At 39.0% G+C, this 15,729-nt stretch overlaps 1 protein-coding gene and 1 pseudogene across 2 annotated transcripts in view; one reads left to right on the plus strand and one right to left on the minus strand.

Moving 5' to 3' along the window:
* Window positions 1-15,729, minus strand: part of GABRB3 (gamma-aminobutyric acid type A receptor subunit beta3) — a 228,883-nt gene that overhangs the window by 87,611 nt on the left and 125,543 nt on the right. The gene's annotated exons all lie outside the window — the stretch shown is intronic.
* Window positions 1,326-2,892, plus strand: LOC123862287 (translation initiation factor eIF2B subunit beta-like; annotated as a pseudogene).

Below are 15,729 nucleotides of genomic sequence, written 5' to 3' on the forward strand. Positions count from 1 at the left end.
TCCCAGGAAGCTTATCAGGCTGCTCACATCTCTAACCCAAAACTGGATTGTATGATTACCATCTAACCAAATCACTAGCAAGGGGAAGGGGATGCTATGACTTCAGAATTTATATCTGAGGTGTCTTCATTTGAGGGGAATGAATGAACAAAACTGAGATTCTATGAGCAAATTGAAAGGAAAGTGAGAAGCTGCTAGATAAGAGCCAACACTGACATCTTCATATGGATGTCTTGAGAATATATGCAAAGTGCTGAGAAAAGTGGTTTGTACAAAGTAAGCTTATGCTACAAGCTATTTTTAGATCACTTGTTAATTTTAATAATGAGATAGGAAGGGCAGGTAAAGACTAGACAGATAATAAAGGGAGCTATAATGGACAAGAAGGCTTGTGTAATCCATGAGTCACACTGACTGCCTCAGCAACCAGCTGCCCAACAGCCCTAGACTATGAGCTTTCCAATTTGATGCATAGCCACAAGGTCCTGAGTAATATATGCATCAAAAAGAAAGTTACTTTTGCTACATATATCTCTGTGTTTGTGTGTATACACTTATACATAATTTTTACTTATATATAGATTAAAAATGTTTATATTTATACTATATATAAAAATATATAGGCTCATTTTAATGTACAGTTGACCCCCAAACAACACGAGGGTTGGGGGCACTGACCCCCAAGACCATCAAAAATCTGTGTATAACTTTTGACTCCCCCAAAACTTAACTAATAATAGCCTACTGACCAGAAGCCTTACTAATAACCTAAAGAGTTATTAACACATATTTTGTATGTTATATGCATTACATATTGTATTCTTACAATAGAGAAAAAATGTTAAGAAAATCATAAGGAGGAGGAAATACATTTACAGTATTGTATTTATTGAAAAAGATCCATGTATAAATGGACTGAGGCAGTTTCAAACCTGTGTTGTTCAAAGGTCAACTGTATATATAAATACTAAGAACCTTCCAAAGCAACCTGTAAGATGTATTTAAAAACTCAATATATACATAAATATACATGTATATATAAATACATGTAATTAAATGAATAAAGGGGCGCCTGGGTGGCTCAGTCCATTGAGCGTCTGACTCTCCATTTCCGCTCAGGTCATGATCTCAGGGTCCTGGGATTGAGCCCTGGGTCAGGCTCTGCGCTCAGCAGAGGGCTTCTCTCTTTCTCTCTCTCCCTCTGCCCCTCTCCACCCTCTCTAAAATAAAAATAAATAAACCTTTTAAAAAGGGGGGGCGAAGCTCCGGAAGTGCAAGGACCGAGGTTGTACAGGCGTGGATCCCGCCGGCGAGGCAGCTTTTTTCGAGATGCCAGGAGCCGCGGCTAAGGGCTCGAAGTTGTACAAGAGCATCGAGAGTTTCGTGGAGGCCCTGAAGCGGGACGGCAGGCTGTGCAGCTCCGAGGACATGGCTCCGGAGACCCTGGGGCTGCCCCGCCGGATCATCACGGACCACCGCTGGAGCAACGCAGAGAAGCTGATGGAACTGATCCGCCGAGAGCGCCAGAAGATGACGGCTGCGCAGCCCTCAGAGACCACAGTGGGCAACATGGTGCGGAGAGTGCTCGGGATCATCCGGGAGGAGTATGGCAGACTCAGAGCCATCAGCAGGAGTCCTTGCACGAACTCTTGACATCGGAAGGCCTGAGCGAGGATTTCAGCTTCCCTTATGCCCAGCTCCAGTCCAACATCATTGAGGCAATTAATGAGCTGCCTGTGGAACTGGAAGGGACTACATGTAGAACACTGCGGCCCAGGCTCTGGAGCACATCCACTCCAATGAGGTGATCATGACCATTGGCTTCTCCCGGACAGTAGAGGCCTTCCTCAAAGAGGCTGCCCGAAAGAGGAAATTCCATGTCATTGTAGCAGAGTGTGCTCCTTTCTGTCAGGGTCATGAAATGGCAGTTAATTTATCCAAAACAGGTACTGAGACAATTGTCATGACTGATGCTGCCATTTTTGCTGTTATGTCAAGAATCAACAAGGTGATCATTGGCACAAAGACCATCCTGGCCCACGGTGCCCTGAGAGTTGTGACAGGAACTCACACTCTAGCACTGGCAGCAAAACACCATTCCACCCCGCTCATTGTGTGTGCTCCCATGTTCAAGCTTTCCCCACAGCTCCCCAATGAAGAAGATTCATTTCACAAGTTTGTGACTCCTGAAGAAGTCCTGCCTTTCACAGAAGGGGACATTCTGGAGAAGGTCAGCGTTCACTGCCCTGTGTTTGACTTAGTCCCCCCAGAGCTCATTACCCTCTTTATCTCCAACTTTGGTGGGAATGCACCTTCCTACATCTACTGCCTGATGAGTGAACTCTACCATCCTGATGATCATGCCCTATGACCACCACCTGTCCTAAGCAGAAGCTGCTTAGCCAAATACAGAATGGAGAGGCACTTCAGTGTGACTGCTGAAAACATCGTCCTTGTAATAGGGAGTGACCTGGAGTCAATCTGAAAAAAACTTAATACTCTTTCCTGCCCTTTTAGTCATCCCATAACAAGGATGCACATTCAGGACTGTCTCTTGCCTTTCTGATCTTAACAGAAGCAGCAGGGCTTGACCTATAAATTTTGGAGTCTTTTGGGGCACCTGGCTGGTTCAGTTGGTAGAGCATGTGACTCTTGGTCTTAGGGTCATGAGTTTGAGCCCCACATTGGGCATAGAGTTTACTTAAATTTTTTTTTGGTGGGGGAACCTCTTAATCTCTTAGTGACCTGAGGAGTCTGGAACTTAAGTTTCAGGAACTTAAACTTTCTGGTTCAGTGGGGTGTTAAACTTAACACTGAAGACCTTTCTGGGATACAGGTTTTTGCTCATAAATGGCTACCACACCTTTCCCTGGGCTGTGCCAATAAAAGCTTCTTAAAGAAAAAGAAAAGGGCGAGGGGGGGCAAAATCTCTGTTTAAAAAAATAATAATTATATAAATAAATACATATGTAAGTATATGTTTGTATATAAATATTTTAATATGCATTATATATTTTTATATATAATTTATATATATTATATATTTATGTTAAAATAATATATTAATAATATAAATATATATTTATGCACATATTCAGTTTTTACAGTATCTTACAGATTGCTTTGGAAGGTTTTCTTAATTTCACAGTTGAAGTAATTAAAGAGGTGAACTGATGTTTAGTTTTGCCATTTATTGATGGTTCAAAAAGATCCAAACATGAAGTTACTATCATCAGCTGCTATTTTAGTTGGTATGCTGGTGAAGAAGTTAAGGCCCAGAGGCGAAAGGCACTATTCTCTGAGCAGTTGTTCTCATAACAATAGGAACTCAACAACTGTGTAGGGATCTTCTGCTAGTTGGCTATGTCCCCTGTCTGCAGTGAAGACAAATCCCGTCATCCTCAACAAGTCAGTGGAGAAAACCGCAGGGCACAGAGCACATTCACATGAAAGATGTCAAGGGGCCAATTAGTCTGACTCAGCTCCTGAATCAAAGCATGCCCGGCCTCCTTCAGATCAGGACATCTCCTGGCTAATTCTGAGATCCAGGACTCCCTTCCCACGCAGCCCCTCACACAGCAAACTCGGCACCGGGAAAAGGTCCCCAGGCACCAGAAGCACTCAGGAAAGGGGGGGCAAGGCTGGAAAGGTGTGTGCACAGACGATGGGGAAAGAGGCCCAGAGCACAACCAAGAGGGAAGACAGCCACTCTGGGTGAGGCCACCGCAAAGGCATCGGGGAGAATGCTGGGTCTGTGAACAGGTCTGAGGGCAAGGCCAATACGGGCACCTTCTTCCAGCAAGTTGCTGCTGGGAGAAATCAACCAAAGCACCTGAAAACATGCAGCATCAGCAGCCCCAGTTCTTCACCGGCCCGGGGAGAATGGAAAATAGGCGTAAATAGGCAGCAGCCCCAGTTGAGACTAAGAACGGTCTGGAGTTAAAGGTGCATCTATTTGGTTTTGCCACTCAGCTGATATCCTGTTTACTAAGGCAGGAGGGAGAAGAAGGTGTTTCACAGTTAATGATGGTGGTAAGTGCCTGTGTTCCTTCATCTAGTGTGCTGGCCAAGTGGCCTTACTTAGTGCCTTCCTCACCTGACTTCTCACACCTCCTCGGGTTACTCTGGCCTCCTCCACTCCTCTGCACAGGCAATGCGTCCACAGGGTGTGCTTCCGTGCTTACTTTGTTGGTCCTCTTGCATGCATTTTACTGCTAACTACACACTCCATGGTATCTGCTTTTCTTCAGTTTCTATAACCTCTCTTCAACCCTTCCCCACCTCTTCTTAGAGACGCCATCCCTCTAAGTGCCCTTAAAGATGGATGTTATCCGGATACACTGCAGCCCCTATGTTGTGGTTGGAAAACCCATTTACAGCCCTAGACTACCTGTACTAACACTTCTAACAAGCTCACGCTTACCTCTTTCCAGAGCTGGGCCTCCTATTCCCAATAGGCTCTAGAACAGGTAAAACACAGCATAACCAAAAATGAAATCATTGTCCTTCCTAAGCCTGCTTGCTCTTTCTGAGTTGATTTGTTAAATTAGTGATATTTACTCATTTGTATGAGCTGAAAACTTGGCAAGGATCACTGATCACTCCCTTGCTTAAACCAGAGTTTCAAACAACTGATTCCCATGAGTTTTCCCTTCCTTTATTTACTCCAATGGATTCCTTCCTTTCCATATTTCTTCAGCACAGGTGCTTGCATTTTTACCTGGACTACTCCAAGAGCATTCCAACTTGCAGCCTGAAAGATACATCCACCTTCCACACCATGTCATGGTGAGCTCACAAACAAAATCTGAAACAATATCTAAAATCTGTTTAGAACCCTTTCACAGTTCCTTGTCTACCAAACTCTATGCCTATACTTGCTGCAAGGTCCTGAAAACCCACCTCCTTTTCCAACCCAAAACCTTCACTCATACTCTGCCTTCTACAGGAATGGCTCCTGGCTTAACTCTTTGTGTAGATAATCCCCTCTCTTCTGCATCCCCAAATCCTCTGCAAAATAATCCCTAGATCTCCAATCCTGGCAGGCCATTTATTTTGGAGCCTTTGCCCAGTTGGTAATTATAAAAGGCATGCTGGCTGGTGCATGACAGCTTATACTATCCACTCCAACACCCAGTGTATCCCTTAGCCTGGCTCCTAATCATCCTGAAGCAGCCCAGCATCATCAACCTGAGCATGGTTTTCCCAAAATCCCAGGCTTGGCTCAAAAGCCTCTTATTCCTTTTTTCTAGAAACCAGGGAACACCCTGTGCATATCTTGATTATTGCATTTGGCACATCCTTTTGAACTCATCTGTTTGAGGAATCCTCGAACTGTGAGTTTCTTCAGGAAGTAACTGTATCCATCTTTTTAGGAAGCACCTAGCACAGTGGTCAAGAAATGTGTGTTGGCCTCAATTTATACTCATGGGGTCAATTAGTCCTCAGTTTCATGGCATATTTTGACAGTGGTCTCCTTCTCTAGTCCAGGCATGTCAATGGGCACAGGGTGAACCAGAAAGAACACATCCTCAGATGACCCCAGAAAAGTTCCAGATTAGGCCTTCAAGTCACCAATGCCATCTTACTGTCTGGCACTCAATTTCCTTGACACATGGTTTGTCACCTCTACTAAATAACTTATCCTGCCCAACAAAGAGGGCAGGCACATCACACCCTCCAGAATGGAGGCCTACCAGGAGGGCTGACATCAGATAAGCATCAGGAAGAGGGGGAACACATTCCAGTGCTTATTACAACACAGCCCCTGAGTTGTAAAGGCTGAGAAGGGATTGCCTCAATCAAGTCAGCCATTCCAGAGACTGATGCATCTGTGTTAGTGATGAGAATGTAGTGCTAGCAGCTCCAAGACAGGGGTTACAGGGTGTCACAGAAATTACAAGCAGGTAAAGAAGAGAGTTGAAATGGAGGTGGATATGGTATAGAGGCCCTTTTCATTGAAGTCCCCTTTCCAGGTGTTTCTGGAATGCAGTCATAGAATAACAGTGATATCACTTACTGATTATGAGCCATACCCATTTACATATATTACCTTTAATATTTATAACATTCTGCAAGGTAAGCCTTATTATTTTACCTATTTTGTAGAAGAGAAAACCAACTAAGGTAGTCATGGAACTTGCTCAGGGTGCCCCAGTAAATCACCATCAGGTTCAGAACTGGGCCCCAGTCTCCAAATCTCATTCTCTTTCTGCTTCAGCATGCTGCACATTCATGAAGAATGGATGGTTGTAATACCTATCTGCCAAGCTGAAGGGATTGTAGTCATAATTGTTCTCAAAGCAAAAAGAGACATGATATCAGTTTATTCTAAAGTTAAGTGTGAAGATGTGGCTAGGGATCCATCCCTAATTATATTCAGACAAGAGACAAATTGGCCATAGTACTCAAAACCAACACAGATACAGCAAGCAACTCAAGTGACCTAACACACTGCTCACAAAGAGACAAAGACTTGGGGAAAAGGAAATAAAATGTAAATATTCATATTTAATGAATATATTCTTGTGAGGAAAAGAGAGCACTTCCAGTTAAAATATTTTTAGAGGAAAATGATGTATACTGGGCCAAGGGACACATGAGAAATGATGATGAAACATAGCAGAATCAAGAAAAGTATGACAAAAAGATTGACAAAACTCTGAAAAGCCTCAATCAGCTCAAATAGTTATAATAAGCTAAACTTTCCACTTTTATGTCAACAGATTACCTTTAATAACTATCACTGTCTTACTGATTCCCCTCCTTCTAATCTTTCCTGAGGCTTTGAGTCCATAATGAGGTTTATGACATTATGACTCCTTACAGAATTTTATTGAAGTATAGCTCTTTTTTGTCTGACTTCTTTCACTTAGCCCAATTATTCTGGGATTCATCCGTGTTGTATTTATCGATAGTTCATTCCCTTTTATTGCTCAGTAGTATTCTACTGTGTGGCTATATTAAATATTTTTTTATCTGTTCTACCTGTTGAAAAATATTTAGGTTGTTTCCCACTTTTAGCTACTAGGAATAAAGATGTAATGAATATGTGTGTATGTTTGCAAGGACATGTATTTCCTTTTCTCTTGGCTAAATATCTAGAAATATAATGGCCGGATCATTGTAGCTGTATAACTGACTTTTTAAAATCTTACAAACTGTTGCCCCAAGTGGTACCATTTTTCATTCCCACCAGTGCTACATCAGAGTTGCAGTTCCTCCACATCCTCATCAACACTAGATATGATTGGTCTTTTTGAAATTTTAGTCATTCTAATAAGTGTGTAGTTTTACTTTGAATTTCCTTAACAAGTAATGATAGAGAGCATCCTTTTGTATGCTTATTTGACCATCCATATATGTTCCTTGGTGAAGGATCTATCCAAATCTCTAATCCATTATTTTAATTGCTTTATTTATTTTGCTATTTTAAGTTTTAAGAGTTCTTTAGATATTTTAGATGCCTGTCCTTTATCAAATGTATGCTTTGCAAATATTTTCTTCCAGCCTATGGCGTATCTTTTCATTCTCTTAACTGTGTCTTTTGAAGAGCAAAAATTTTAATTTTGATGAAGTCCAATTTTTTCTTTTGGAGTCATATTTAGGAAATAATTTACTTATAAGGTGATTTTTATCTTTATGTTGAAAGTAAATTTCTTGTAGGCAGTGAATATTTAATTCTTGTTTTTAAATCTAATTTATCATGTTCTATCAATTTAATTGAGATATTTAAACCATTTACATTTAATTTCATTAATGTTATGATTTGGATTAATCTATCATGTTGCTATTTCTTTTGTAGTTTTCCCACTAGTTCTTGGCTCATCTTCTTCTCTTTTTCCATGTTCATTTGGATTAACTATGTCTCGTGATTTCATCTCCTTTTTTGACTTATTAGTCATAATTCTTTGTTGTTTTACTTTAGTGGTTACTTTAGAATTAATAGTATATTTACTTAATTTATCACAGCTTAATATCAAATGATATTATACCACTTTACATTTAGTATAAAAATCTCACTACTATATACTTCATTTTTTCACCTCTATCCATTATGCTATTATTTTCATGCATTTCACTTATGCATATTTTAATAAACTGCAATATACAGTATTGCTGTTTTTGTTTAAATTCAGTCATCTAATTAAAATTATTTAGATAATAAAAAATATCTTATATATTTACCCATGTAGTTATAATTTCTGGGTGCTTTCCATTCCTTTTATAGACCCATATTTCCATCTGTGGTAATTTTTTCTGCCTGAGGACTACATTTAACAGTTCTTATACTGCAGTTCTGCTGTCAATGCATTCTTTCAAATCTTGTATGTCTAAAAAATTATTTATTTTGCCTTTGATTGTGAAAGGTATCTTCAGAGGATACAAATCCTAGATTGATAGTTGTTTTTTATTTTTCTTTCAGTGGCTTTAATAATGTTGATCCACTGTCTTCTCACTTGCATTATTTCTAACAAAAAATCTACTGACCTCATTATGCTGTATTTCTGTACATAACATTTTTATCCTCTGACTTTTTAAAATATTTTTTCTTTTCTTTTTTTTTTTTTAGATTTTATTTATTTATTTGAGAGAGAGAATGAGATAGAGAGAGCATGAGAGGGGGGAAGGGTCAGGGGGAGAAGCGGACTCCCTGCTGAGCAGGGAGCCCGATGTGGGACTCGATCCCGGGACTCCAGGATCATGACCTGAGCCGAAGGCAGTCGCTCAACCAACTGAGCCACCCAGGTGCCCTAAAATATTTTTTCTTTATTACTGACCTTGGTCAATTTGACTATGGTGTGGTTGTCTCCATGCTTCTTTTGCAAACTTGAGGTTTGTTGATGTCCTTGAGTAGTTAGATTATAGTTTTCCTCAAACTTGGAAAAGGTGTGGTCACTATGTGTTTATTTTTTTGCCTTCTCCCTCCTTTTTGCCCTCTGTAATGTTCTTTATAACACTTCTGGCCTTTTTCCTTTTCAGCATGTGATTTTAGATAGATTCTATCTAAAATGGCTTCAAGTGTGCTAACATTTTCTTCTGCACTTTCTAATTTGTCATTCATCCCATCCAGCATTCCTCATCTCAGATACTGGGTCGTTTTTTATATCTTTTGTGTCCCTTCTAAACTTTTTGAACATATAGGACACTGTTATAATCCCTATTTTTTAACTAATTATTTTTATTTTGATATTCTTCTAAATTCATATACTACTACAAAAAATAATATGGAAACACTTGGCACTCTGTATCCAATTTCCTATCATGGTTACATTTGGAAAGACTAAATGCAATTTCACACCAGGGTACTGATACTTCTACAGTCAAGATACTTTAGTATCTTTACTTTATTTCTAGTATATATCCAATATATTTTACATACATCACACAAGGTTGCCTTTGATAGTTTTCCCCTCTTCAATTCCTCCACCCCCATCTGTGACCCCTGGCAATCATTCATCTGTTCTCCAGATCTAGAGTTGTGTCATATATAGAATGTTACATAAACCTAAATATGTAGTAGGCAATCTTTTGAGATATTTTTTTTCACTCAGAATAATTCCTATGACATCGATCCGAGTAATGCACATATCAATTTCTTCCTCCTTCTTTTTGCTAAGTAGCATTTCAATGTATGGATAAGGAAGTTTATTTAACCATACACTCTGAAATACATTTAGGTTGTTTACTTTTTTCTCTTTTTTAGCTATTTTAGCTATTATGAATAAAGCTACACTATGAACAGCTTTCATTCTCCTGGGATAAACACCAAAAAAATGCAACTGCTGGGTCATATGGTAAGCACATGTTTGGTTTTTATTATAAGAAACTTCAAAATTATGTTATGGAGTTATCATTTTATATTCCCACCAAAAATGCATGAGTGATCCAGTTTCTCTGTATACTCACTAGCATTTGGTGTTATTATTATTTTTCATTTTAGTCATTCTGATAAGTATTGGAGTGATACCTATTTTGGTTTTAATTTGCCTTTCTCTAATGACTAACAATATTGAGCATCTTTGCAATTTATATACACCCTTCAGTAAAATGTCTGGTCATGGCTTTTGCCCATTGGTATCATCATCATCATCATCATCATCATCATCATTACATATACACACATGCACACACACATACAAATCCTTTGTTATATATTTGGGTTGCAAATATTTTTCTCTAGATCTACAATTCATAATTTCATCCTCTTCACAATGTCTTTCACAGAGCAAACATTCTGAATTTTGTTGAACTTTTGTTGAACATTCTGAACTTTGCTGAAGTTTGTTTTATGACCTGAAATATGATCTATCTTGCTGAATGTTCCATGGACACTTGAAAATGTATTTTACTTTGTTGGGTGAAATGTTGTGGATACGTCAATAACCATGATTGTGCTGTTCAGTTCTATATTCTTGACATTTTTCTGCCTTTTAGTTCTATCAAGTAGGGTGCTGAAGTCCTCAACTATAATTGTGGATCTGCCTTGTTCTCTTTTAGGCTCCATAAATTTTTTATTTCATGTATTTTGAGGCACACACATTTAGGAGTGTTACATCTTCCTGGTGGATCGATTATGTAATAGTCTTCTTTGTCGAAGAGAGTTTTCTTTGCTCTAGAGTATACTTTATATGATACTAGCATGGTTAAACTTGCTTTCTTCCTTTATTGATGTTTCCATGGTGTATCTTTTTCTATCCTTTTACTTTCAACCTATCTATGTAACTGTATTTGAAGTGAGTTACCTCTACAGAGCATAGCACAGAATCATGTATTTTGGAATTCATTCTACCAATTCCTATCTTTTAATTGGTTCATTCAGATGATTTACATCTAAAGTATTGATATGTTAGAACATAAGCTTGCCATTTTATTATTTGTTCTCTCTTTGTTTCCTCTGTTTCTCTCTCTATTTTTTAAAAATTTTCCTCAGTTGAGTTTTTTAGGATTCCATATTGATTTATTTATAATGTTTTTGAGAATATCACTTCACATTGTTTTGTTACTAGTTCTAGATATTATAATATACAAAGCTAACTATCACAGTCTATGGGTATCAACATTTTACCACCTCAGGTGGAATGTGAAAACCTTACTTTCACTTAGGTGACTTTATTGTCCTGTTTTTAAAATATAGTTGTCCTAAGTATTTCCTCTACATACATTGAGCATCATATCAAATGATATTATATTTTTTTTGTTTCAGCCATTTAATTATGATTTAAGATAGTAATGACAAGTGGGATAATCTATGTTCTTTTCCTTCTGAATTTCCAAGACTTCTTTATCATTTCCTTTTTATTCAGAAAAAATTCCTTTAATCATTCTCAAAGGCTAGATTTCCTCATGACAGATTCTTTTAGTTTATCTTTGTCTGAGAATGTATTTATTTCCCCTTCATTTCTAAGGGATATTTTCACTGGCTATAAAATTCACAGGTGATAATTCTTTCTTTTCAGTATCTCAAAATTATTGTACCAATTTCTACTACATAGGCATGTACCTACATGAAACCTACAACATGGTTTCATATGAGAAATTTGCTGTCATTCAAACTGGTGTCCCCCTATAATTTCTCTGTCTGCTTCAAGATTGACTCTTATCTCTAGTTTTCAGAAGTTTAATTACGATGGATCTTGGCATGGATTTCTTTGGGATTATTCTATTTGGGGTTGCTTAGCTTCTTGAATCCATAAATTTGTACCTTTTGCCAAATTTGGGGATTTTTAGCCATTATGTCTTCAAATACATTTCAGTTACACTTATCCTCTCTTCTCTTTTGGGACTCTAGTGATATAAATGTTAGCTTCTTTGTTATGGTTCCACAGGTCCCTGATATGCTATTCTTTTTTTTTTTTTTTTTTTTTTTTGAGTATAGTTTCTCTTTGTTGCTCAAGCTGGGTAAATTCTGTTAATTATCCTCAGGTTCACTGATTTTATCTATGCCATTGCCACTCTACTATTAAGCCCATCCAGCAAGTTTTTAAACTCCCTGTCATTATACTTGTCAGTTCTATAATTTCTGTATTTTAATAACATCTGTTTCTTTGGTTAGAAGTCCTATAATAACTGTTTTAATGCACTTATTTGCTAATTCTAACATCTGTGTCAATCCTGGATCAATTTTGATGGATCCATTTCTCTCAGTATGGCTCTTATTTTCAGTAAATTGTCTAGTAAATTCTGAATGGGTTCCAGACATTACAAATTTCACCTTGCTGGGAGCTGGGTATTTGTGCTCTTGTAAATTTGCTTTAGCTTTGTTTGGGGATGTTGTTATTTGGAACCAGTTTGATCCTTTTGGATATTACTTTTAAGATTTATTAAGTGGGACCAGAGCTGGGCTCAGTCTGTGGCTAATTAGTCTCTATTGTCGAAGTAAAACTCTTACCTACTCAATGGTACTATTCCAATGCCCCATAAGTTATGAGATTTCCAATCTAACTAGTGGGAACAGGCAATTCCCAGCCCTGAGTTAGCTAGGAGGCTCCTTTTGGGTTGTTCTTCCTCCAGCCTTAGGCATTTTCCTCATTTGCATGCACTGATCTCAATACTCAGTTGAATGTTTGAGGGGGACTCTGCAGATCTCTGGAGGTTTTTCCGTGTACCTCTCTCCTCTCTGGTACTGTATCTTGTGAACACTGGCCATTTTGGTCTCCCCAGACTCTCTGCTCTGCCTTGTCCACTCAGAGTCACTATCAGGCTCTGCCTTGGTTCCCCTCTCTGCATCATATCCTTGAAACTCTCTCAATGCAGTAAGCTGGGCCAATCATAGGGTTTACCTGTTTATTTCCCACCCATCTGGGACCACAATCACTAACTGTCTAAAGCCCAGTGTCTTGAAAACAATTATCTCATATACTATACTAGATTAGACTAGATTAGATTAATTTATTTGCTGGTGGTAGAAACACAAAAAAACAAAAATATTTGGTTGTTCTAGATGGAACAGCAAATCCTATCCTTATTATTCCATCTTGTCTATAACCAGGATTATTATCATTTAATTATGTTCTTCCTATTTTTAGCAGATTGTGTTTTTTCCAAACACTTCTATATTTTGCATCTAATCTGATTCTCATTATCAGCCTATGAAGTTGATTAGGTGAGTGTTTTACAAATGAGCCTTGCACATACAGTAAATGTCTTGCCTGTTTCTCAGTGCTAAGGGGATAGCCTTCACATTCCTGCCTAGCCCATAGTCATCATCAATACTGTCTCCGTACTGTTTGATCACTCTATATAAAATATAAGTAACTGGGGGTACAGTTTACACTTTCCCTTTATCCTCTGACTGGCTTTTAATATTTCTAAATTCCCATTGGATGACTCACTCATTAATTTATCCTATTTGGCACATGTGACTACTCATTGCATTAATTTTGTCTTTCAAGTATATATTATAGATGAACAACAAAAAGGTACTTTATATAGTATGGAAATTACTATGTAGAGCAAACCAGAGAAGTAAGCATCACTATGAGAGAGAAGTCGAGAGAGCTGTCTCATGTACCCCATTCCTACACACACTGCACATAAATAGAAAATTTGAAAATCACATTTCTGTAATTATCTATTTTACTTCAGTCAAACATAGTGTTTAATGTTCTGCTCAGTACCAGTGATTTGAAATCACCTGGCCTACTTATTCAAGACATTTATTGGGGTGCCTGGGTGGTTTAGACGTTAAGCATCTGCCTTTGGCTCAGGTCATGATCCCAGGGTCCTGGGATCGAACCCCACATAAGGCTCCCTGCTCTGCGGGAAGCCTGCTTCTCCCTCTCCCACTCCCCCTGCTTGTGTTACCTCTCTCCCTGTGTCTCTCTCTGTCAAATAAATAAATAAAATCTTAAAAAAAAGAACACATTTATTACCTGCTAATTTATAGTAGGTCTGATATTTAGAATATCCCCTAAATTTTGAGTTATATGATATTCATTTCAGGCCATCAATCTTTGAAAACCACTGTTCAGTTTATTTGGATGTTGAGTAAACACGAGCATTCTCAGGGTTTTTTCTTTTTGAAATAATTGTTTTCAATTACTAAACATTCTGATGTAAAAAATAATAATGTAAAAATACTTACATTATAATTCTCTTTCTTACATAATTTATCTAAAGAAGTGAATAAAAGCAAACCCACAGAACTCTGTACCTGGGTATATTTGCAACCACTCTCAACATATAGGGTTTAAGAAATATCTTTTTAGTTCTTTAACTTTCCTACACAAACTTATGAAAGCATTCTTGATTAGATATCCCAAGGAAGATTTGAAGCTGATCTGCTTCCAGTCTTCTCAACCTGGAATTGCCAACATACAAACTGGGTGATTTTTTTCTCTTGCCACACTAGAGAGAGTGGGAAGCAGAGATCCTAGTGCTTTCTTGGTGATGGGACTACATCAGTAGAAATGTATCCCTCATGATATCATTTTGTGTAGCTCAAGCTGGAGCACAAATTCCATCCATTACAGAATCTCATCATCAGTCTTTCTGCAAATGACACAATGAACAACTAGATAGCAAGTGATCAATCAAACATGGAGATGGCCAAACACAAGTGCTCTGAGGACCAGAGAAAGGTGTGAGCCTGAAGTGGTCATGGAAGGACTGATGGTAACGTTGTGCTCAACCACTGAACTAGACCCAGCTAGAAATTCGACTGGCAAAGTGCATGTGTCTGGTATTTGTTTTCTGTGTGAATATGTGGAACCATGTGTCTGGAGTTGGTGAGGCAGGAACTTGGAAACCTGCACCTCCCTCTTGGCTTTACTCATCTCGGTCCCAGGGGCTGTGGCTCCTTGGAGGCACCTTGAAAGCCTCATGAGCACAAGGCTGTTGCTTGCTGAGCCTGACCTTCTCCAGAAGCTGGTTTCAGACCCTGCATGTCAGCTGATGTCATCTGGGAACTGAGAGGCCCTGGCTCAGAAGCCATTCCTTCCCTCCTTCAGTTAATTATCTCACAGGTGCTGCAGGCCTTCCTCAGTCACCTCATCCCCTTAGAACACCTCAGTTCTGCTCTGTGTCCCACAGCCACCATCACAGGCTGGGACATTCTAGAGGTGCTGACCTTTGGGCTGGACCTGGGGAAACCAGCCAGAGCCTGCTCTCAGTGCTCCTGTCCTGCACATATATACAACAGTACACATCTTTCTCTGGTTTTGGTGTAGAACCTCACTTAACTATTGTGAAAGGAAAATTACTTTAAGAGTTAGAAACAGGCTCCTTCATGAGGATAGCAAAGCCCATCCAAAAACTGGGCAGTAAAAGACCACCACTGTAAAACACGGGACAGATGCCATGATGTTGGTGCCCAGAGCCTGGGTAAGCAGGGCTATCAGAATCAGAAGTATGATGGGCCCCAGCTTCCTTTCTTTTCCTCTCCATCTTCTCAGGGGAATGGGGAAAGCAGTCCCCCAAGTGAGTGGTTCCCAGGGGGCACACATCTGTTTCTCCAGTTTTTGTTTTGTTTTGTTTTAAGATTTTATTTTCATTCATTTATTTATTTATTTAGAGAGAGAGAGCACGAGCAGGGAGAGAGGCAGAGGAGAGGGAGAGAGAGAATCTCAGGCAGACTACTTGCTGAGCGCAGAGCCTGACATGGGGCTTGATCTCATTACCCTGAGATCATGACCTGAGCCGAAACCAAGAGTTGGATGCCTAACCGACTGAGCCACCCAGGCGCCCCTCTGTTTCTCCAGTTTTTATCATGAAGGCACCAAGGCTTTT

Source organism: Mirounga angustirostris, unplaced genomic scaffold (genome assembly GCF_029215605.1).
Source record: "Mirounga angustirostris isolate CCGP_5_RB_7025 unplaced genomic scaffold, mMirAng1.0.hap1 SCAF_9, whole genome shotgun sequence".
NCBI classification, from domain to species: domain Eukaryota; kingdom Metazoa; phylum Chordata; class Mammalia; order Carnivora; family Phocidae; genus Mirounga; species Mirounga angustirostris.